At 47.2% G+C, this 22,516-nt stretch overlaps 1 protein-coding gene and 1 long non-coding RNA gene across 5 annotated transcripts in view; one reads left to right on the top strand and one right to left on the bottom strand.

Annotated features, from left to right (window-relative positions):
* KIAA1217 (KIAA1217 ortholog) overlaps positions 1 to 3,920 on the bottom strand; it is a 392,222-nt gene extending 388,302 nt beyond the window's left edge. For all 4 annotated transcript variants that reach the window (XM_066585321.1, XM_066585329.1, XM_066585323.1 and 1 more), the window contains exon 1: positions 3,786 to 3,920. The gene's annotated coding sequence lies outside the window, so the exon portion shown is untranslated. The remainder of the gene's footprint in view (positions 1 to 3,785) is intronic.
* LOC136586962 (uncharacterized) lies at positions 3,793 to 21,715 on the top strand. Its single transcript, XR_010787357.1, has 3 exons — positions 3,793 to 4,298; positions 4,495 to 4,574; positions 20,375 to 21,715. It is a non-coding gene; the product is annotated as an uncharacterized lncRNA (long non-coding RNA).
* Positions 21,716 to 22,516: the final 801 nt, after the last annotated feature.

Genomic DNA, 22,516 nt, shown 5'->3' with positions numbered 1-22,516 from the left:
AACGAGGACCAAAATGGCTTATCTTACAGTCAATGGTTATGGGAAGTACTGCAGTCAGGGGCCGTGAGGGGCGACCACCCCGGACCTCCTGACACCAAAAATGGCTAAAAACTGCCCCGACACCTGCAGCACAGGTAACCCCGGCAGTCAGAGGTCTTGGGGCAGAATTGTTTAAATTCATGTACATGCATGAAAGACCCTCAAAAACATCACATGTAGAATATACTCACCAGCTTGGGAGGAAGTACATCAGGGAGATTCTGACTGTGAATACAGATTTGAGACCCCCGAAACTCCTACAGCAGAACCTCCGAACGAAAAGAGATCAGACCCCACAGAAATACAGACTGCAACCCCCCAGGCTAGATTCTTAGCCCTACAGACCACCAGTAGGGAGGATCATCTGATCGTCTGACAAGCACCAGCAGCTCCAACTGTTTCATTGTCTACCATCCAGTGACGGGGGGCGCCATCGTTACACCCCGGTGTCTGTCAGAGCCATTTCCAGGTGCTTGGCTGAAGGACAGTTGGTCATACAGCGACCATTACGTGTACGGCCTCTGACACTCTTCACCATCACCTCTGTTTGCAATGATGTCGTGAATGACAAAAGTGGATGCTACCGAGTGGTCACATCTTGTATCCAAATTAGGGACAGTACAACAGGGTACTAGAGCCTCCATGCTCCCATATCACATCTTGTATCCAAGCTAGAGGCGGTACAACAGAGTACTAGAGCCTCCATGCCCTCTTATGACATCTTGTATCCAAGCTAGAGGTGGTACAACAGGGTACTAGAGCCTCCATGCCTGCCTGTATCACATCTTGTATCCAAGCTAGAGGCAGTACAAAAGGGTACTAGAGCCTCCATGCCCGCCCGTATCACATCTTGAATCCAAGCTAAAGGGGGTACAACAGGGTAGCGGAGCCTCCATGCCCGCCCGTATCACATCTTGTATCCAAGCTAGAGGTGATACAACAGGGTCCTAGAGCCTCCATGCCCCCCGTATCACATCTGGTATCTAAGCTAGAGGTGATACAGCAGGGTACTAGAGCCTCCATGCCTGCCTGTATCACATCTTGTATCCAATCTCAAAGAAAGTTTCATCCCTCCGACAACTTCTAGGGGAGGGATTGGTTTTGACAATGAGTTTAATACTAACACTACTATGGTACTATTTAAAAGGGGTTGTCTAATTTAGGAATCCCACTGTCATACACCCTATTAGGGCCTTTTGAATTGATAAAAGGGGGAGTCTTCAGTTCTGGATCCTCATCTCTTGGCCAGAGTGGAGAGACGTTACAAGGATTGTCTCCTGTTTCTGGAGGACCCGTCCGTCCCACATTACACAGACAACCTAATGCTTTTATAGAAAATGTGTAATGCTTAATTGGAGAGGAAATTCCTGCACAGTTCTCAACCCCACTGAGACGAGGGAGAAAGTCAAGATGGGTCCCACTATCCCAGGAGCCACAAGCAGCCACATGGGTACATCTATAGAACCATCCCAATGATTAGACCCCTTCAGAGATGCCGAGGTATCTAAGCCAGAAGACCACCAGGAGGCCGACACCCCAAAATAACAGTTTAGCCATTTAATTCCTTTTTCAGCCCATAATTCAGGCTCTCCTGCCTGCGGGGCGCCTAGAACTGCGCTAATCCTGAGCCTCCTGGTTCACATGCAGAAGGCCTGAAATAAAGAACTGCTACAACTGCTCAAAGGGCGTCTTCAGATGGGCGTAAGTGCATCACCTGTTTGCGCATACAGAAAAATATGCAGGTTTTCTGCGTGTCGTACGCATTTATGCACGCCCACTGATTGATTTGGACCTCATGTCCGCGGGCGGATCGGATTCTGCATGCGAGAGCCCATAGCGGAATCTGACCCTGCCCGCGGCCGAGGGCCCTGCGGCTGTTATACTTACCCGTCCTGGGTCTTCTTTCTCTTCACTGCGGTTGTGTGCAGAGGCGCTGGCGGTGCGCCGACGCACATGAGCCGTGGAGGTTCTTTTTTTAAAATGGAAACAGAGCATGCTGCGATTCTTTTTACGGATCAAAAGGTCCGCAAATCAGATCCCCATGCTCTAATTCATGTGCAGACCCCCATGTGGCCCTACGGGCGGCCTGATCTGCGTATCTGTGACCCACGCAAATCCCGCAAATCAGATCCGCCAGTGAACATTGGGCCTTACTCATGCTGCGAAAATACACTTATACGAACGAGCCCTAATGCTTACACGGAGGGAGCAGAATTAGTGTTGGCCCTAAGTCCAAAGGCACTATGTGCAGAAATTCTTTTAGCGCCCCCTGTGATAATAAACTTGTGGGATACTGACGCAATAGCAGAGTCCAGAATACAGAGCCGAGTGCTAGGGGACTGGATTAGGGAGCGCACTGGCTCTTTAAGAAATGAGGTAGGGGTGTGCACAAGCCCTACAGAAGGCCTATGCGCAGGCAGAGGTGTGGTGTGCAGCATGTGACAACCAGTGGCCAACCACAATTCCAGGAGCAAGTGAGCAGTGGCACTTGTAACATAAATACAGTACCAGAATCAAACTAATAACATAAATACAGTGCATAAACCAAGCTCAGTATACAAATACAGCACCAGAATCAACATCAGTACATAGCTATAATACCTGTACTAAGCTCATAACATAAATACAGCACCAGAACTAAGCTGTTGTATTGCGGTGGCACCAATAGACTAACAGTGGCACCTCGGAGTATCAGAGGGAAGGACACAGAACCAGAAGGACAATGATTTATATATCTCCACACGGCCGAAGATCATGGCTGGGCAAACCTAAGGGTGGCGATCGCCCTCAGCTTACACCGGCCTGGTGGCCAGCGCCCTGCGCAGCCACAGGAGGTGGGTGTAGCTACGGCTGGCCACCAGTATAATGATAATTGTAAGACTGTGTTCACACTGCAGCGCGCATTGTAGGTATACAGCATCAAGCGCTCTGACGTCACTATATGCGCAGCGCCGTACGTGTCGCGTGGACTCCCATTATAAAAAAACGTAAACTGTATTTTGCTTTTTTTTATGATGCCTTGTGTGACGTTATAAGATTAGACATTATAGCGCCAACATATTGCGCAGCGCTGTATGGGACTTGAATCTGCAAGGCTATGATTTCACTGATAATACAGTGCAATACTTCTGCACTGCAGTGCATTATTACTTCTCATAGCGATCACAGCCCATGGCAGACCCGGACATCATTGCCTAGTATCTGGTGGCTATGGCAATCAGCCTTCTACGATTACATGGTGGAAGGCCGATCACACCACAGAGGGAGCACCCTCCGTCTGTAATCCTTTACGCACTGCGATCAACATTAATCGTGACATGCAATGGGTTAACAGTGGGGAGTGGTCTCACCAATCCCCGCCGTTGCAGCCGGAGGACAGCTGTCAGTCACTGCTGGGTTCAGCTTCTGAGGCCGCACCATCCATAGGACGGAACTGTAAGCCCATTTGTAGGAACTGCTTCCTATCCAAGAAGTTCAAGTAGGAAGAGGTTTGAACCTACGCCTGAAATGCTAATAGTTTCGCAGTGCCGGTCATAGCGTCCCCTACTGGTCCGCAACCACTGGACTGATGGGAAGTAAGCCGGGAAAAGAGTTATTGCACAATACAAGGAGTTTAGGCGCTTGAGACAAAACTATTATCAATGCAAAACCTCCAAGACCGTAAATTCAGATGCAAACACTGCATAATCCTGCGCCATAACCATAAAGATGTAATCGCCTGCAATGAGCTCTATACAAGACGGTACCTTTGCAAATGTTTGTTCCGGGCTGCTTGGTGGGTATCTGCGCCGCTCTCACCTGCTGCTGCTTCCTCGCCAGGCTTTCTTCACTGCCGGCTCGCACAATCTTTTCCCCTAAGCTGATTTTTTTTGATCTGCTGTTAAAATCTTCAATCCTGCTCACAGGCAGCTTAGAGGTTACGTTAGCTGACGAGGGCCTGGCCACATGCGACGGCTTGGACATCCTTGATGGGGTAACAAGAAATTTCCAGAAACCAAGAAGTAAATGAAGATCGTTTTTCAGTTCAGCATAGTTAGAGGAGCGAGCCGGGGAATTCTCTGATGCACCTTGTGCTGCGAGGACAGAAGTGCTGAGAGCTGCAAGTTTGATGAGTGAGCAGTGAGACAGGCGCTCCGACCTGTGGAATGTGAATGAGCCCTGAGATCCGCTGCCTCTCCTGCAGCCCAGATGCTGCCGCTGCGTGCTCAGACTAGAGCTGACCACCGCTGGAGGAATTCGGCAGTGCCCAACCCACTCAGGTAAACTTCCCCATGTGTGCTCTGCTTAGGATCCGGGGCGAATTCCAGACCGTCCGCTAATCGGCGGATTCAATGCGGAAATATATATATTTGTAGAACATACAGATTTGTATTTATTCTTAAGCGAACGCTCAGCGCACTTCTGCTGTTCGCTTGGCGGGTCAAACGTTTATTCGTTGTCTTACACTTTTTGCAGAGCCTATTACAGTGTGCAAGCAGCATCAGAGCGCCACACCAGCAATGGAGACATCCACGCAAGTGAAGACCTATGGTAACGTACGTACAGGGCCGGCTCCAGGTCTATGTGGGCCCTCGGGCAATAGAGCTTCAGTGGGCCCCTCTTTCTATCAACACCCCTTATGCCCCAGTTAACAATAATACCCCCTTTTGCTCCAGTCAGTAATAATACATTCTCTTACCCCTTTTAGATATAACACTATTTCTGCCCCCTTTAGATATCCCATGTCTTGCCGCCCTTTACATATATATGCCGCCTCTTGGGTCCTTTTACATATACAGGGGGTGGACAAAAATATGGAAACACCATATGAAATGCATGCCTAAAAATCGGTCTCTACATGTCTTATTGAAACATGATTTATAATCCGATGTATCTTTAGTGGAGGTGATATGACACAGATGCTGCCGGGTAGAAGTGAACATCTGCCGCAGCAGCAAGCTTCCATTGGTCAGGGGTTTGAGCCACTCAGCTGTTGTTACCAGTGCAACGGCTGAGTCAAAGCGTGCCAAAGTGAGGGAGACCACAAGGTTTTGCAAAAGGGTTGTCACGGGTGGCTCCATGGTCTCGCCCGACAGTAGCGCCAAAGATGCTCTGGTTAGGGGTTGTGCAGCGACGCAGGGAACGTACCGTGGTACGCTTACAGGAAGGTCTGCTTTGTCACGTGTGACGCCAGCACTCCAATTGGACCCTCGACATGGAATGCAGATTAAATAATTGAGATAAGTCCAATATCTTGGGATGGTAATCTGGGAGGACGCAGATTTACTTAGGCTGATATTTTGTAAAACACAATTTTCCACAAGGTTACTTGAAATGGTACAAGAAGGTGCAGCAGTGTGCAGAAGATTAAATATGGTGTAGGACACAGCAATATTGTCTTGCTAAAGAACTGACTTCAACGCTATCTCCTTTCTTTTATTTGAAACTTCTTCTGAAGGACAATTTCCCCCCGAGTTATTATCACTGAAGGGATGATTAGAGTTTAGTAAAGTTTAGGTGAAGCAGAGTTTAAAGGGGCTGATTGACTAATCCTGGCTTTGAGTTCAACAGGTTGTTTTAGACTCACTGTTTAGTAGAAGACCGACCTCGGAAAGGCGCTTCTCCTCTCAGCTCTGGAGCCAAAAGGGAGCGGGAGGAAACCTTGCTCGACCCTGGGAAAACAACTTGCTGCAACTGTCTGCTCTGGCTTGTACGCGTCCCTCTTCTTCTCCGACACGACCTGACTGCAACCTCTCTTCTCTCACTCCAGGCTGAGTCTGACTAACTGCTCACTGACTCCTCCTTTTATTACCTCTTCTCCTTCCCGCACTTTCACAACTCCTCCCACTCTGCATAGGGACTGGTGTTGTTGCTTTCCTGCCCTTGGCCTCTGCACAAGTGAGATTGTTGCTGACGATTAGCCAATAGAACACCAGCTGACATCAGAGCTAAGCTCTAGTCTTAGTGAAGAGAAGGGAAGAAACAGGATCTCTCCTAAAGACGGCACCTTCTATGTCCATGGACGGCACAAAGACAGGTGAGACAGGACAAGTGTTAGTGTGAGAGTTCTGTAGGACCCGCTGGGCCACTACACCAGCTTGCCCCCGAAACCATCCAGAGCAAGGCAAGAGGTGAAGTAAACACAAATTTGGTGGAAAAGCTCTCAGCCAAGCAGGGATCAAAAGGGCAGCTCTGTGCTAATGAATTGGCCCCTTTTACACGTAGATTCCACCTCTTGCCCCCTTTTACATAGAGATGCTGCCTTTTTCCCCTGTGATAAAATAAAAAACAGTCCATACTCACCTCCTCTGTCGCTCCTCAGCCGTTGTTCACGCTGTCTGACTTCCGGATCATGCAATCATGCGACACGCAATTGCTGCGGACATTCCTTGATCTCAGTGACCTGGGGTTGTCCACAGCGCCAATTACAGCTGGGAAGCGACAGAGAAGGAATTTGTACTTTTTTAATTTTATTACTCAGATTTTAAAATTCAAATCGGGGGGGGGGGGGGAGTTGCTGTACTGACCCAGAAACCCGGGCCCCTTCCCCTCTAGGCCTCCCCAGACACAGTGGGCCCTGACACCTATCTAGGTCTGCTGGGAGCTGGCACCGGTCTTATGCGAAAGAAATATTTAAATGTGTTCCTAATTAAAGGCGCCCCAGTGTATGATGGGAAAGAATCACCACTTGAAAAACTGATACATTGTGTATAACTTTATAAATCAATGATAGAAACATAGAAGATGCCCCCCCCCCCCCCAAAGCATCTCATCAGCCCCTCTATTAGTTCTCTCCTAGGACAGATGCAGTATATGATGAGGTTCACACTCATTTACTGTTGATTGTCCAACCACATCAGCAGGCAGTCTGCTCCAAGCATCTACTACTCCTTCAGTACAATATTCTCTGTAACGTCTGGGTAAGATGTCTGTCATCTACTATTACTTTACTACAGGCTGCTTTTCAGGACTGTTTCCACCATCTAGTAACCAACCTAATCCTGATATACCCATCTCAGTGTATCCGCTCGCTGTCCGGACCGTCCATCAATAGAAAACATTTTGCGAATTATAAAACAAAATCCAGCAGAGACGACCGAGGACTGTGGAGCAACTAGAATCCTACATCAGCAAGAATGGGACAACATTCCTCCTCAAAACTCCAGCAATCAGTCTCCTCGCTTGCCAGAAGACAGGATGCTACGTTATGGTTGACATGGCCCCGACCCAACTTTTGTGAGATGTGTTGCTCCATCCACTGGCGTACCACTGGGGATCGCAGGGCTTGCAATTGCGACCCAGGCCCCTTAGCGAATGGGGTACCTAAGAGCCCCCGCCATATGCCGTTCCACCACCGGGGCCCACAGGCCGGCACTTAGAGAGGGGAGGGCTGTTACCCGCGGAGCCGGCAGCCAATTACAGGCTGCGGACTCCCCTGGTGCACGCTCCTCCCACTGAGAGACTGCAGTTGTGATTGGTCTGGCTGAGGGTCTGCACTGACAGTGTCCGGGAGCGGAGAAGGAGACCGGAGGAGGAGTACATGTGATGCAACAAGGTATGTACCGTATGTCATTTTGTATGTATACCTGCTATAAGTTATACCAGCCGTAAATACACAACTATATACAGGAGATATCCGGGTTATACCAGCATGATATATCACTATATACAGGGGATATACATCCTGTATATAGTGATATGGAGCATGCTGGTATAACCTGGGTATCTCCTGTATATAATTATATATGCACTACTGGTATAAGCAATATATCCCCCGTATGTAGTGATATTGACCATGCAGGTATACTCTGGTATAGAATTATATGCAGTAGATACCAGTTACACCAGCATGCTCCATATCACTATATACAGGGAGATGTGTACCAGCTATACATATATAATTATATACAGGTAAGGGCTCATGCACACAACGGGGTTTTCACCACATATCACATGTGCGTTGCACGTTCAAATGATACACGGTTAATGGAGTCAATGAAAGCCGATGGACTACCACTGCTCCATGCACACCGGCATGCGTATCAATACGCGAGAAATAAATCGCAGCATGCTCTACTTCTCTGCGTACGTACATAGTGTCAGCCCTATAACCTTGTACAGGCAGCGTATCCATACACATTACTGCGGTGAACAGAGTGAGGAATTAAAAAGAAAAAAAAATAATCGCACTGCATGTGAATGGTGTGCATGTGAATCGTGTGCATGTGAATGGTGTGCATGTGAATCGTGTGCATGTGAATCGTGTGCATGTGAATCGTGTGCATGTGAATCGTGTGCATGTGAATGGTGTGCATGTGAATCGTGTGCATGTGAATCGTGTGCATGTGAATCGTGTGCATGTGAATCGTGTGCATGTGAATGGTGTGCATGTGAATCGTGTGCATGTGAATCGTGTGCATGTGAATGGTGTGCATGTGAATGGTGTGCATGCGCAGTGCCATACGGGGTCTCTGCTGGCAGGGAGCATGGCTGGAAATGTGTAGAACTCTGCGGGGAGACCGACAGCATTTTACACATACGGCGGTGGGCATGAGCCCTGAGGGTGGTTTCACATCTGCATTGGGGATTTCGCTTTTCTGCTCCATTCCGGCAAAGAGGAATCCCGGCTGGACGGAACCGAACAGCCCCGGACAGACTCCATTTACTGTTGACAAAGGCTTTTGCCGAAACGCGTTCAGCGTCACCTGTGAGCTGTGTGCTTTATTTTATTCAATAAAGAAGGACATTTTTAACGGTAGCAGCTCCCCTCCATCTCTATTTTCTGCTCATATGGAATCTGGCCGTTTGCCGTCGGCTACTTGAGGATGGAGCTCCTGTTGGATCCCAGATCTTCCTGCAACATTGAAAGTTACTGCTGGTGAGGTGAGCCCACATCTCTCTTTTTTGGCTTATCCATTTACTATAATAGGGTCCGTTAGGGTCCAGCTGCCCGGCTTTTGGATGGAGTGGCATGCAGTACTTTTTCTTTCAGTATTTCGAGCCGGATCTGTGACAGAACCGCCGATCAGAGGATCCAACACAGATGTGAACCCGGCCTTACACCAGCATGGCCGATATCTATATATATAAAATTGAATGTATGTCTGTCTGCGTGCGTGCATGCGTGCGTGTCTGTCTGTCTGTTTGTCTGTTTGTCCTTTATGCGGTACTACACCATTCATCCGATCGCCATGAAACTTTGGGAAGTTGTTGAGTACACTCCTGGGAAGATTATAGGCATAGTACAACTATCCTACGATAGGTGGCGCACGCGTGAGCGTCGTCGAAAGTTACGACCCCCCCCCCCCACGTAGATCGAATAAGTAAGCCACCTGCTATTGTGATGTCATCACTGATGTCATCAACATCGGACGCCCTTGAATATGCCCCAACATGTTCTATAAAGCTGCATTGTGATGTCATTAAGGCTCTCTTATGACACGTACAGCTTGGAACCACTAGAGCACGCCAGCCAATTACCATTGGAGTTGGAAGTGGGTAAACAAGTACTAGGATATCTTCCTAAGAAGCCACAGCAGCCGGATAAATTGGATGTTCCACCCAACGGCTATTTTATTCAGCACGCAAGGGGGAAGCAGCGGCCTACAAAATCTCATTCAGGTAGGTAGGTTCAGTTCTTGGAGGTTGGGGAATGCTTATGGGCAAGGCCTTATGTCTCATCCCAACTCGATTATTCAATTCTAAGCGCAAAAGAATTAGCGTCCAAATTTTATGTACGGAATTTAATTCTCTCACTTCCTGATGTCATAGAAACTTGAAATTTGGCACAAGCATTGATTATGTCATAAATAGGAAAAGTTAATGGGTCCCAACTCGATTATTCAATTCAAAGCGCCAAAGAATTAGCGTTCAAATTTTACGTACGGAATGTAATTCTCTCATTTCCTGATGTCATAGATAGATAGATAGATAGATAGATAGATAGATAGATAGATAGATAGATAGATAGATAGATAGATAGACTGTATGCAATAACCCAGATAGATAGATAGATAGATAGATAGATAGATAGATAGATAGATAGATAGATAGATAGATAGATAGATAGATAGATAGATAGACTGTATGCAATGACACGTACAGCTTGGAACCATAAATACTAGAGCACGCCAGCCATTTACAGTCAGTCTCCATTGGAGTTGGAAGTGGGCAAACATGTACTAGGCTATCTTCCCAAGAAGCCACAGCAGCCGGATAAATTGGATGTTCCACACAACGGCTATTTTATTCAGCCTGCAAGGGGGAAGCAGCGGCCAACAAATCCTCATTGGTCGCTGCTGCCGTCATCTAGATATATAAAAACGAATGTATGTATGTATGTCTGTCTTCGCAGCAACGAGCGACGGGTACGCTAGTCACTGTATACAGTAGATGTATATACCTCTCCCTGTGTATAGTGATATGGACCATGCTGGTATAACCTGGGGATCTCCTGTATATAATTGCACACTTTACACACAATTAAAAAATGTATCAAAAACGCACTTGGTTTTTAATATTGTACGCAGTGTCTTAAAAAGGTTTGTGGTTATTTAATGTTTTAATACCGCATGCAGTTTTTTAATGTGTTTTTTTTAATTGTGGTTCAAAAATACAACAAAAAACACGAACACAAACTAAGGCCACTCTCGCACACAGGATTTTGCCACGTTTTTTTAATCAGCATTTCCAATCGCAGGTTACTGCATTCGCCAGTGATTTTTAACGCCCCCGATTGTGATGGGTGATGAGATGCCTTAAAAAGTGCAAAATAGAGCAGACAGCGCTAAAAATGTTGGCATTAGAAAATGCAGCGTTCGAGCGCAGGTTTGTGAACCGCTATTGAAATCAGTGAGAGCTTTGTACCGCGATTACCGCGCCATTCAAAACGCTGCAGTAAAAAGCACATTTGTGACAGTGGCCTAAGGGCTACAAAGAAATTTTCAAGTAGTCCAGCAAATAAGTCATGTTTGGAAAGCTTATACCAAGGGGCAGATCATGTAGGTAAATTCATTTTGCAGCTTTATGGGTCGTGATTTATGTATGGGTACTGACACTGGCGTAACTATAGGCGATGCAGTTGCACCCGGGCCCATAAGGCATCTCTTCTCCATGTAGGGAGCCCAGTACTATGACTAAAGCATTATAGTTGGGGGCCCTGTTACAGGTTTTGCATTGGCGCCAAGGAGCTTAAAGTTATGCTTCTGCATTAAAAGATTAAGAGAAGTTGGGGGGCCCAAGATAAACTTTTACACCCCTGAGCCTTTAGCTACGCCCCCTGCTGCCATCAATTTCTTTGAGTTCATTTTTTTAAATTAAATGGAAAAATGTCTCCCTCCCCCTCTGATATGTGTTCTATTGTGATGGTGTTTAGGTTTTGAGCTGGCTTTCTGCTATTGTATCATTATACTGAGGTTGACTTGTGCTGTATTTATGTACGGAGCTTGGTTCTAGGGCTGTATTTGCAGTATATTGTGAGCTTGGTTCTGGTACCGTATTTATGTTTTGAGGTTGATTCTGGTACCGTATTTATTCACATCTATTTGTTCAGATGCTGTATTTATATTATGAGCTTGGTTCTACTGCTGTATTTGCAGTATATTGTGAGTTTGGTTCAGGTGCTGTAATCATGTTTTAAGGTTGATTCTGGTACCGTATTTATTCACATTTATTTGTTCAGATGCTGTATTTATATTATGAGCTTGGTTTTGGTGCTGTATTTACGTTACGCTGTTTCTCTGAAAATAAGACAGGATCTTATATTAATTTTTGTTCCAAAAGATTTTACTCTCTTACATGTACAGCTGTCTGGACACTATTGAAATTGACTTTTTTTTATTAACTGTAACTAGGGCTCATTTGTGGAGTAGGGCTTATATTTCAAACATCCTCAAAAATCCTGAAAAATCACGCTAGAGCTTATATTCTGGGTGTGTCTTGTTTTCAGGAAAATAGGGTATGAGCTTGGTTTTGGTGCTGTATTTATGTTACGAGCTTGGTTCTGGTACAGTACTCACTGAGCTCTTCTGGTATGCTGCTATCATTCTACTATTCTGCACAAGTAGAATACAGGCAGACTGCCTATCAGGACTATATATTTCTTTTTTTCTTACTTACCTTACTTTCTTCACTTATGATGAGGGGAGGGCCAAAAAAAATCTGCCGGGCGCCATCTAGCCTCAGAGCCGGCACTGGTTTGTGGTCTGTAAACAAGTGGCTTATAATCAGAATAATTACCAAAGCTCCTTTATTTTCCATCTTCTATGACTTGTAACAAAGATCATCCGTGTTATGGAGTTGCTGGAGCTCCTTTACCGCGAGGTCTCGCTCTAATGGTGGACTACCGCTATGACTTCACACGGAAGGGCTTTAACCTAAAGTCAGTCGTCTTGCAGCAGAGGCTTCCCCTTCACTTCGCAGACACATTTACACATTTATACCGTCTGATAGCTAAACTGTGAATAACCGGATTTTTTAGTGCACTCAAGTGAATTTTCTATTGATCTCCACTGAAGCGCCGCACTGAGATAAGATATAAGACTGGCGCAGCGCGAGAAACTCTACTGAAGTTATTTTTATGGTAAACCGCAGGCTAAACGTATCACACGGGAGAGTGCGGACTGCGACGCCGCAGAACGCTGATTTCTCTATTCACCACAATCCCCTATACTAAGATAGAAAACCACCATACATTGGGGCATTGTTCCTCAGACCGGCACTCCATGCGCTGCTTGTAATAAGTTTTGCTCCAGGCTCTGAGTCATGAACCTCTGAAGACATTTGTCTCAGTGCCTCCGTGCGCCAGATGGAAACCTGCGCCGAGCTGCCGTAAGTGATTGATGTACTCTGCGCCACTTTCTGGTGTATATCATAGCAGATGTGACGGGCCATGCCCCATAACTCTGGGCCACACACACTTATTGAAAAAGTGGCAAGGCCTCACATAAAAGTAATAAAAGTTTCAATTTTTGTAGCCAGAGTCTGACCTCTGACCCCTCCGCCAGCATCTGCACTGCATACAGGACAGTATCTGTGTGCACAAACTTAGACGCTGGGAGAGAGGTCAGGGGTCAGACTCTGCTGCTGGAACCCAACGGCAGGGAAAGTGAGTTAAATGCTTGTCAGGTTGCTATGTGGGGTCACTATTACTACTGAGGCTGCTAACAGGTGTCACTATGACTATTGGGACCACTATGGGGAGAAACTGGGGCCACTATGGGGGAAAAACTATTACTACTGGAGCTGTTATGGGGGTCACTTATTCTACTGTGGCCACTATGGGGGAAACTATTACTATTGGGGTCACTATGGGGGGAAACTATTACTACTGGAGCTGTTATGGGGGTCACTATTACTACTGGGGTCATTATGGGGAAAACTATTACTACTGAGGCAACTATAACTACTGTGGCCACTATGGGGGAAAAACTATTACTACTGGAGCTGTTATGGGGGTCACTATTACTACTGTGGCCACTATGGGGGATACCATTAGTACTGCGGCCACCATGGGAGGAAACTATTACTACGGTGCCCACTATGGGGGTCACTATTACTACTGGGGCCACTAACACGGTAACTGCTGCTACTGAGACCACTAATGGAGAAAGAGAAGGGATTTGTTAAATGCCAACTTATTTTGCAGTGCTTTCAGGTAATTTATTTATTACCCCCAGCAAGCTGGGTACTCATTAAGGAGGTCCCTATTACTATTGGGCCAACCATTGGGACCACTACAGGGAGCATTATTATTCTGTCACCTCAGACAAGTCTTAGGGCTCATGTTCACATCCATATGCCTAAAAGCTGAGGGTCTCTTTGCAGCATTTTACACATTTCCAGCCATACTCGCTGCCGGCAGAGACTGCATATGGCACTGTGCATGCCCACGAAAACAAGCTCACAGACATTCGCAGTGTCGACCCGCCGGGGTGCATCGAACAATGAAAGTCCATTGACTTTCATTAACTCCACTCACTGCGCATCACGCGTCCGTGCAGCGCACATGTAATACGCAGTGAAAACACGGTGGTGAGCGCTTAGTAGTTCAAGTATGTGTATTAGCACTTTTTAATGCCTGTAAAATTAGTAAGTTTTTTGGTTTTTTTGCAGGGGGTGGGTGGGGGCGCACCAATGCACAGTTCACCTAAATCAGCATGAAGGCTTGAGGCATCCTGTCTGTCCCATCCTCAGGTCAGCGGGCCGGTTGCATAGCTTTCCTTTGTTCATATGCACCCCTTTTCCCGTTATGGGCTCTTCTTAGATTGCTGTGCATCAGTCAAGTGGGCGGTCCCCACCACTGACTATTAATAGGTGGCATCAGACTTGATTGACAGTGAGTAGTGGAGACCGCCCACTTGACACATTCACAGCACTGGGAGCTAAATCTGTCCTATTAATACATATTGATATCATAGAGGAGAGTTCCCATCTCAGAACCCCCTTCTATTAACAAAAGAGCCAGTGAGGAAAAGCGGATGATGTTCTGCTGCTTGAGTTGGTCTATCCACATTCACTTTAATGGATGCCGTGTAATACTACTTTTTCCTACATTTGCCGCAGCTTGAATGCTAGAGGTTTTAAAAAAAAAAGACCTATAGTGATAATTTGATCTTCTAGAAACAGCGCCATGGGTGCCTACAGGCTGTGTTTGGTATTGCAGATCAGCTCTACTAATTTGAATGGGTCAGACCTGCAATAGCACGCACAGTCCATGGGGAAGAGAGGCGCCATTTCTGGAAAAAGGCAGATATGTTTTTTATTTACCTTTATACAACCTCTAACTCACACAAGCTGTACAATACATTAAGGGGTGATCAGAAGGCGCTCAGCGCACTGTACATCCCATGTTCCATCCCTCCAGCAGGGAACGTTCAGTAGATTTATCCCCTCACATAAGTCATTCTGGACAACAAACTTTTTTAATAATCTTTTGTATAAATTAAACTTAAAACATCTCCGGGCAAAAGTAATTATTCCCCTGAGAGCGCCTCGCTCGTCGCTACTTTCATCACGGAAATGCAATTACAGCAGGGCTCTCTCCTCCGCTAATAAACCGCGCGCCGTTGTGTAGCGTTTACCACAAATCAAATGCACTAATAATAAATGAAAAAAAAGAGGATCCGCTCATCCCGACACCCAACACCGCTCATCCCGACACCCAACGCCGCTCATCCCGACACCCAACGCCGCTCATCCCGACACCCAACGCCGCTCATCCCGACACCCAACGCCCCTCATCCCGACACCCAACGCCGCTCATCCCGACACCCAACACCGCTCATCCCGACACCCAACGCCGCTCATCCCGACACCCAACGCCGCTCATCCCGACACCCAACGCCGCTCATCCCGACACCCAACGCCCCTCATCCCGACACCCAACGCCGCTCATCCCGACACCCAACACCGCTCATCCCGACACCCAACGCCGCTCATCCCGACACCCAACGCCGCTCATCCCGGCACCCAACACCGCTCATCCCGGCACCCAACACCGCTCATCCCGACACCCAACGCCGCTCATCCCGGCACCCAACACCGCTCATCCCGACACCCAACGCCGCTCATCCCGACACCCAACACCACTCATCCCGACACCCAACGCCGCTCATCCCGGCACCCAACACCGCTCATCCCGACACCCAACGCCGCTCATCCCGACACCCAACACCGCTCATCCCGACACCCAACGCCGCTCATCCCGACACCCAACGCCGCTCATCCCGACACCCAACACCGCTCATCCCGACACCCAACGCCGCTCATCCCGGCACCCAACGCCGCTCATCCCGACACCCAACGCCGCTCATCCCGACACCCAACACCGCTCATCCCGACACCCAACGCCGCTCATCCCGACACCCAACGCCGCTCATCCCGACACCCAACGCCGCTCATCCCGACACCCAACGCCGCTCATCCCGACACCCAACGCCGCTCATCCCGTCACCCAACGCCGCTCATCCCGACACCCAACGCCGCTCATCCCGACACCCAACGCCGCTCATCCCGACACCCAACGCCGCTCATCCCGACACCCAACGCCGCTCATCCCGACACCCAACGCCGCTCATCCCGACACCCAACGACGCTCATCCCGACACCCAACGCCCCCCTCATCCCGACACCCAACGCCGCTCATCCCGACACCCAACGCCGCTCATCCCGACACCCAACGCCGCTCATCCCGTCACCCAACGCCGCTCATCCCGACACCCAACGCCGCTCATCCCGGCACCCAACGCCGCTCATCCCGACACCCAACGCCGCTCATCCCGACACCCAACACCGCTCATCCCGACACCCAACGCCGCTCATCCCGACACCCAACGCCGCTCATCCCGACACCCAACGCCGCTCATCCCGGCACCCAACGCCGCTCATCCCGGCACCCAACGCCACTCATCCCGGCACCCAACACCGCTCATCCCGCTCCGGAGTCAGCAGAGGGCAGAATAACAATTAAAGGGAATGTAAACTTTTAAAAAAAGTTTTCTAGTCAATGAATTAAAGGCAAAGACTGTGATTTAAAGTCGTTCCTTCTGTTTCCAGGCCTCTGAATGAAGTCAGGAGTGTAGGGCGCTGCGGATTATGTTGTAGCTATACACTATGCTGACAGAAGTATGGAAACGCACATACAAGGGGATTACATTTGATTTTACTCATATTTTCTCATCCGATGTTGGGTTGCCTTTGGCTTGCAGTCCTCCTCCCCGGCTGCTCTCCACTAAGTTCCCATAGATGTGTGGAGGGATTTACCTTCATTCCTTGAGAAGAGCTTCAGATAGTGATAGGGGGGGATGGGTGTGTTGGATGCACGGATACGGCACTCTAGTTTGTCCCATAGATATTCGATGGGATTGAGATCTGGACTTTTGGCGGCCAATGAAATTTGCAGACATTCTGCTCCTCAAATCAAGCCTTAAAACTGTGTGCCGTATGACATGGTGCTCGGTCATGTAGGTACAGACTAAGAAGTTTTAACCCTTTCTAATCCAATTTTGGATTCAGGGTTTCCTAAAAGGCTTTCTCTTTTTGCTGTTATACAACGGTGCCATCTGCTGGCTAAAGCCAGTGTGTGTGCACCAGAGAGGCTCCAACAGCGTAGTGGCTGGCAATAGATGGTAAGAATACCCTGTTGGATGTCTTCTGACATTAGAGCTGTACAAGCTTCAATCAGAATGTAGGAAGATGTCAAACATTGGATTGGAAAGGGTTACAGTACTGCCACAAGGAAGGTGAGGCAACATTGTCTGGAATGTCTCTGTACCCATTGGCGTTGAGGGTAGGCTTGACTATAACCAATGGCCCTAGTCCTTCCCTGCAGAAGCCCCCCATACCATCACAGAACCGCCTCCAATATTTTTGCCAACGTAGCGTATAAATAAATAATTATTATTGTTACTAGTTGCCATGGTTATGCTCAGGGTCACATCAACCACAATGGGTATCTTTCCATTTTGGAGAAGAATCTGTTTTGTCTTATATTTCCCGCCATGTTGCAACACCGGGTAGAAGTTTGGACTTGACTTATAGGAAAGTTGCCTTCCAGTAGGGGGCGCTACAGAGGCATTGTACCATTTGCATCCCAAATTTCCCAAAGTAGCAATGTATAGGGGATAAAAGTTGATCCTGTTATTTTACGAGCGGCATTTCTTTAAATGTTGTTTTTTGTAAAGCAGTGGTGGGTGAGTGTAGCGGAGCCAGAACAGGACGTTACTCGGGGACATTTTGTGCTGCGCAGTTATAGCTGAGCGTGAGTCACTGCGAGACGTGCTGGAAGGGGTCCTGTGTGTTATCACAAAAGATAAGACAAGCTGTCAAGGAAAATGGCAAGCTCAACCAGAGAGACACTAAAACTGGAAGAGTTCTGGATGTGAATTGCATTTCTGGGCTCATCACCAGCCGGCTCTGGCAGACTCTCCCTGGACCGCTCCCTAGCCGGTTCTTTCCACTGGTAACGGCTGTGTTTGCGGTTGACATTGAAAGTTATTTTGCCTTGCTCAGCACGACCCTTGCAGCTGAGTGTCCATTCACAGTTCAAGCGGATACAGCGGTTCGGCAGTATCGGAACCCAACCACCTTGCCAGTGGAAGCCGAGCCTGTGCCAAAGGTGGAGATAGCAGAAGATGAATCATCTGTCCAGTCTGTTGTGGAAGCTCAGATTCTGCATATCTCAACCGGCCAATTAGTAGGGTAAGTCAAATGCCTCGTATGCCTATCGCTGTCCTGACTCGCTACTACAAATTGGTTCACCTCGACCCACATCACAGGCCTCTCACTCAGCCAACCAGAACCCTACTCTGCAACGATGAGGAGCAAGAGCTGTCTGTACATGGCTTTCCTTCCCTTCAAGAGAAGATTCTGGTTTGCTTTATGTCCTTAGTCATGTTTCAAGGCCAAATGGAAGGTCAGACATTGGCGTGTAGGAAGGCTACCTTCCAACAGGTGGCACTGCAGAGGTATTATACTATTTCCTGTTTGCATACAACCTGTCAGTGATGTCACTGGGCTCAGACACTGCGATGGAAGATATCATCATCTTCAACTGTATCTGCGGCCAACATAACTGCATCGATATTGAGAAACGCTGCTGCAGGCGGTAGGGATGGGCTTGGCTTATGGAAGAAGGGGCTTACATCGCAGGCATTTTTCCGCAATGGAATCCTCGCATTACCTTGTTGCAGATTTTCACCTCAGATTTCACATTGCTTATCTGCAACAGACGGTGCATGAAAATCAGCAAGCAGCGTGACTAAAACCTGCGGTGGATTTCTTCTTCTATGAGGGAATGGAGTTTGTTAAATACCCAATCACTTCATTTTATTGTACATTGTTCCAGAATGTCAGTGCGCATCCCACAGCCGAAAATCTGCAACAAATGTGTGAACTCCCCCTTATGGTTAGCATGGAAGGCATAGTGGCTCGTGGTGGGGCATTAAAGCCAACATTGGACATTGTGGTTGGCATTAGGGGGGTACTGTGGCTGTCACGGGGAAAATCAGTGACTCACATTGGAGGTATGCGGCACAACAGCAAAGAATCAATTAGAAGGTAGTAGCATATGTTATAATAAGATATCTGGCAAGAGCTTAATATTAGAGAACATAAATCCAGCGGGGGTGAATATCCCATGCGTAAGGAGTGGAACACTGCTGAAAGGAAGGATGGCATTTCGAGGCTGCCAGGTATGTGCCTTTTGGGGAACCCTCCCAACAGCCACCACCTAGAGGTTATTCAAAAGACTTTAAAACTATTGGGGACTTGGGTGGATCTTGGCTTGATGGGCACCTGGGAGACACCCCCAGGACTGTTCCAGGAAGAGGGTCTGGTCAGAGGGCCGGGGAAGAGAGAACTAGTGCCACCATAATGTACAAAGAGGGTCACCCCGGCCCAGTGGGTGGGTCAGAGTTCTGCTTACTCATGTAAACTTTCCCTAGAAAACCCTTGCTGTAGATGTTTATTCTCCTGCCAAATGGCAACTCCATCCGGGGACTTTCTAGGCTGCTGCTGAAATAATTCATAACGCGAAGCCTTCAGTTCTACTGATGTATTATTAAGCTGATGTAATATATATCACTGGGTCTTTTCAACATGTTGAGGTGCGGGCAGCGGGTGGTAAACCAGACAATCATCCAGTCCTAATACCTAAGACCCTCACAGAGTGATGGACGGGAGCGACCAGAACTCTACCGTCCGCTTTGACTTTCGTTCAAAGATCTATCATCTTTAAAGACCTGTGTGCCAAATCACAGACATCAATGGGGCTACAACGCAGAACGTCCTGTGATGCCAAAATGGTCCCTGAACTCAGTTTTCATGTATAGATGTGTGTTACCTACTGTACATATGCACATCCATGCAGTGAGTTTATGGCTATCTGACTGTTAGCACAGGACACGACCATTGTAGGCAGTAGAGGAGGGTCTTCTATATGCCCAAGTGCACATATGTCTCATTACATTGGCTATTTAAATCAGAACTCCAAAAGCATTGTTAGTGGCAGTGCCCTTATAACAGTCCTAGTCAGTGCTGCCCAACGCCACCCACTACAGGGTGATTCACAAGGGCCATCCAGAATATCTTGTAGAACACTTAGATGGGTGTGGAAAACCTTTTCGGCACTATGGCCATGCCTGTCAGCCAACTTGGATTGAACCCAAGAAATGTCAATGGAAAGTCGGTCATGGGATACATGATTTAGGGTAGAATTGTTATTAGAAATTGATGGGTGGAGTCATTCTTTCAATACCAGCCACTATTTCTGAGTTATGGCTGAAGTCATGTTGAGTATTAATAAAGTTGGGATGTTGAATTACGTGGTATGGAAAACACTAATCGCACGTCTTTTCAGGTAGAAGAAGATGCCATTAACAATCCAGGACAGAACTGAGATCATCCTGATGGTCAATAACAGGAGGTCACATGAGGTGGCCGAGGCTTTCATTCAAGATCACCCAGGAAGACGCCACTAAGTGCACAAAGTTGCAAGAAACTGATTTAGAAGTTCAAGTGAACCGGTCGTGTCCAGGACAACTCGAAAACTGGTCCCATGAGTGATGCTTGAGAATCATGCATCTTATTCACACATTTGTAATGCCTACTTACAGAATTCCAAGTGTCTGTCAGAGTCATCTTCTGAGCAGCTGCAGTTTGTATGGGTGCCACTTGAGTGTCGAGGATCCTTACCGCAGTTGATTGACTCATAACATGTGCCAATGCCTGTCTACTGGAGATTTTCTGTGGACTCTTTGCCACAGAACACCAGTTCTCGGTTTGTATAGGGGACATTTGCACAATACAGTATACTACAATATTTCAGTATTGCAGTATATTATATTTCTGCAGTTATTGGGTGTCATGGTAGCCCTGAGGGCCAGTGGAACATCATAAGACTCCAGGCTGCCATGACACTCGAACAGCTGCCCGCGGTCTCATTCCGGAGAGCTGCTCGAGAGGTAGAGGGCGCTCCTTCCCTCAGCCGGTCCACGTAAATGCTACTGTCAGAATTGATTATTGGTTGTGATTGGAGTTATCTCTGACTGTCGCCATTGTTGAAGACAACCAATACCCACTGTGTATGGGGATAGATCGGCTCCTGGACCTGCCCTACACACCCCTTGCTATTGGAGGGCGTACATGTTCAAGGGGTTAATGTCCTGACCATGTCACCATCCTGTTCTGTATGATATCGGAGGCCCATGGAGGTGCAGTAGGGACTGGGGGATTATGGGCTGTGCACTGCGGATCCGTACTATGGGGATTCTTTATACCGCCGTCTGCAGGAGGCTGACAAATGTTTTTGCAGGGATCAGCTCTTTCAGTTGTAGTTACTGCTTCCATCTCCGAGTTATTCTACACAAACTCCACTTTCATAACCGTATTTAAAGACTCGTTCATCTATCAGCAGAGATTTCGCACATCAATATTCATCTGAAAGTAATTTCGCTTTTTTTTCGCTTAAACAATATTTTTTCTTAAGGAAAACAAGTGATTGAATTTTAATGATATTAGCGCCGCAACCCCGGAAAGTAATTTAGCCGGAGAATAAAATGTACTGAACTATATATTTAATTCATAAAAATGATTTACCATTTACCTTCTTACTGCGCAAAATGTGTGTTTTAATCACCTGGTGCTTGCTAGAACAAGGAACAAAAAAATAAATATAACCGCGCCGCTGTGTGCGCACAAACAGAAGGGATTTAAAGGGATATTTGGCTGCTTGTGGCCGCCTTAAAGCAAATGTGTCACTAGAAAACGACAACTTGTATCCATCAAGTTTTTATATTAAATAGATTTTTTAAAATAATTTTTAGTGTTTTTATATTGAATATGACAATCCATATTTAAAGCAAATCCTGCAGTTCTCACAATGACCACTAGGCCTAATAATAGTCTGACACTTCCTGTTCTGTAGAAAAAAACTTCTCTTCATCTCATTATCTTCACCAGCGGGATTACACTGAGAGGTAAAACCTATATATAGATAACACAAAATCAACCATTCACAATAGGTGATGTCACAGCTCCCCTCCTCCCCTCCCTGCACACTGAACACTAAACCTAATAATAGTCTGACACTTCCTGTTCCGCAGAGAAAACTTCTCAGCCATCATCTCATTATCATCACAGGCAGGATTACAAGTGAGATGTGACACCTATATATAGATAACACAGGAGCCACCATTCACAGTAGGTGATGTCACAGCTCACCTCCTCCCCTCCCTGCACACTGACCACTAAGCCTAATAATGGTCTGACACTTCCTGTTCTGCAGAGAAAACTTCTCAGCCGTCATCTCATTATCATCACAGGCAGGATTACATTGAGAGGTGACGCTGATGGAGTTGTTGTCTCTCAAGAGCTAGATAGCCAAGGGGAAATGTATCACCGGTTATGTGCCTGAATTGTGGTGGAAAAAACTTCACTAGTTTTGAAATCCATGTGTTTTATGCAGAAATTTGCAAATCTTTTTTCTTTCTCGCACTTAATA

Source organism: Eleutherodactylus coqui, chromosome 12 (assembly GCF_035609145.1).
Source record: "Eleutherodactylus coqui strain aEleCoq1 chromosome 12, aEleCoq1.hap1, whole genome shotgun sequence".
Classification (NCBI taxonomy): Eukaryota; Metazoa; Chordata; class Amphibia; order Anura; family Eleutherodactylidae; genus Eleutherodactylus; species Eleutherodactylus coqui.
This window is presented reverse-complemented; position numbering and strand designations above follow the sequence as displayed.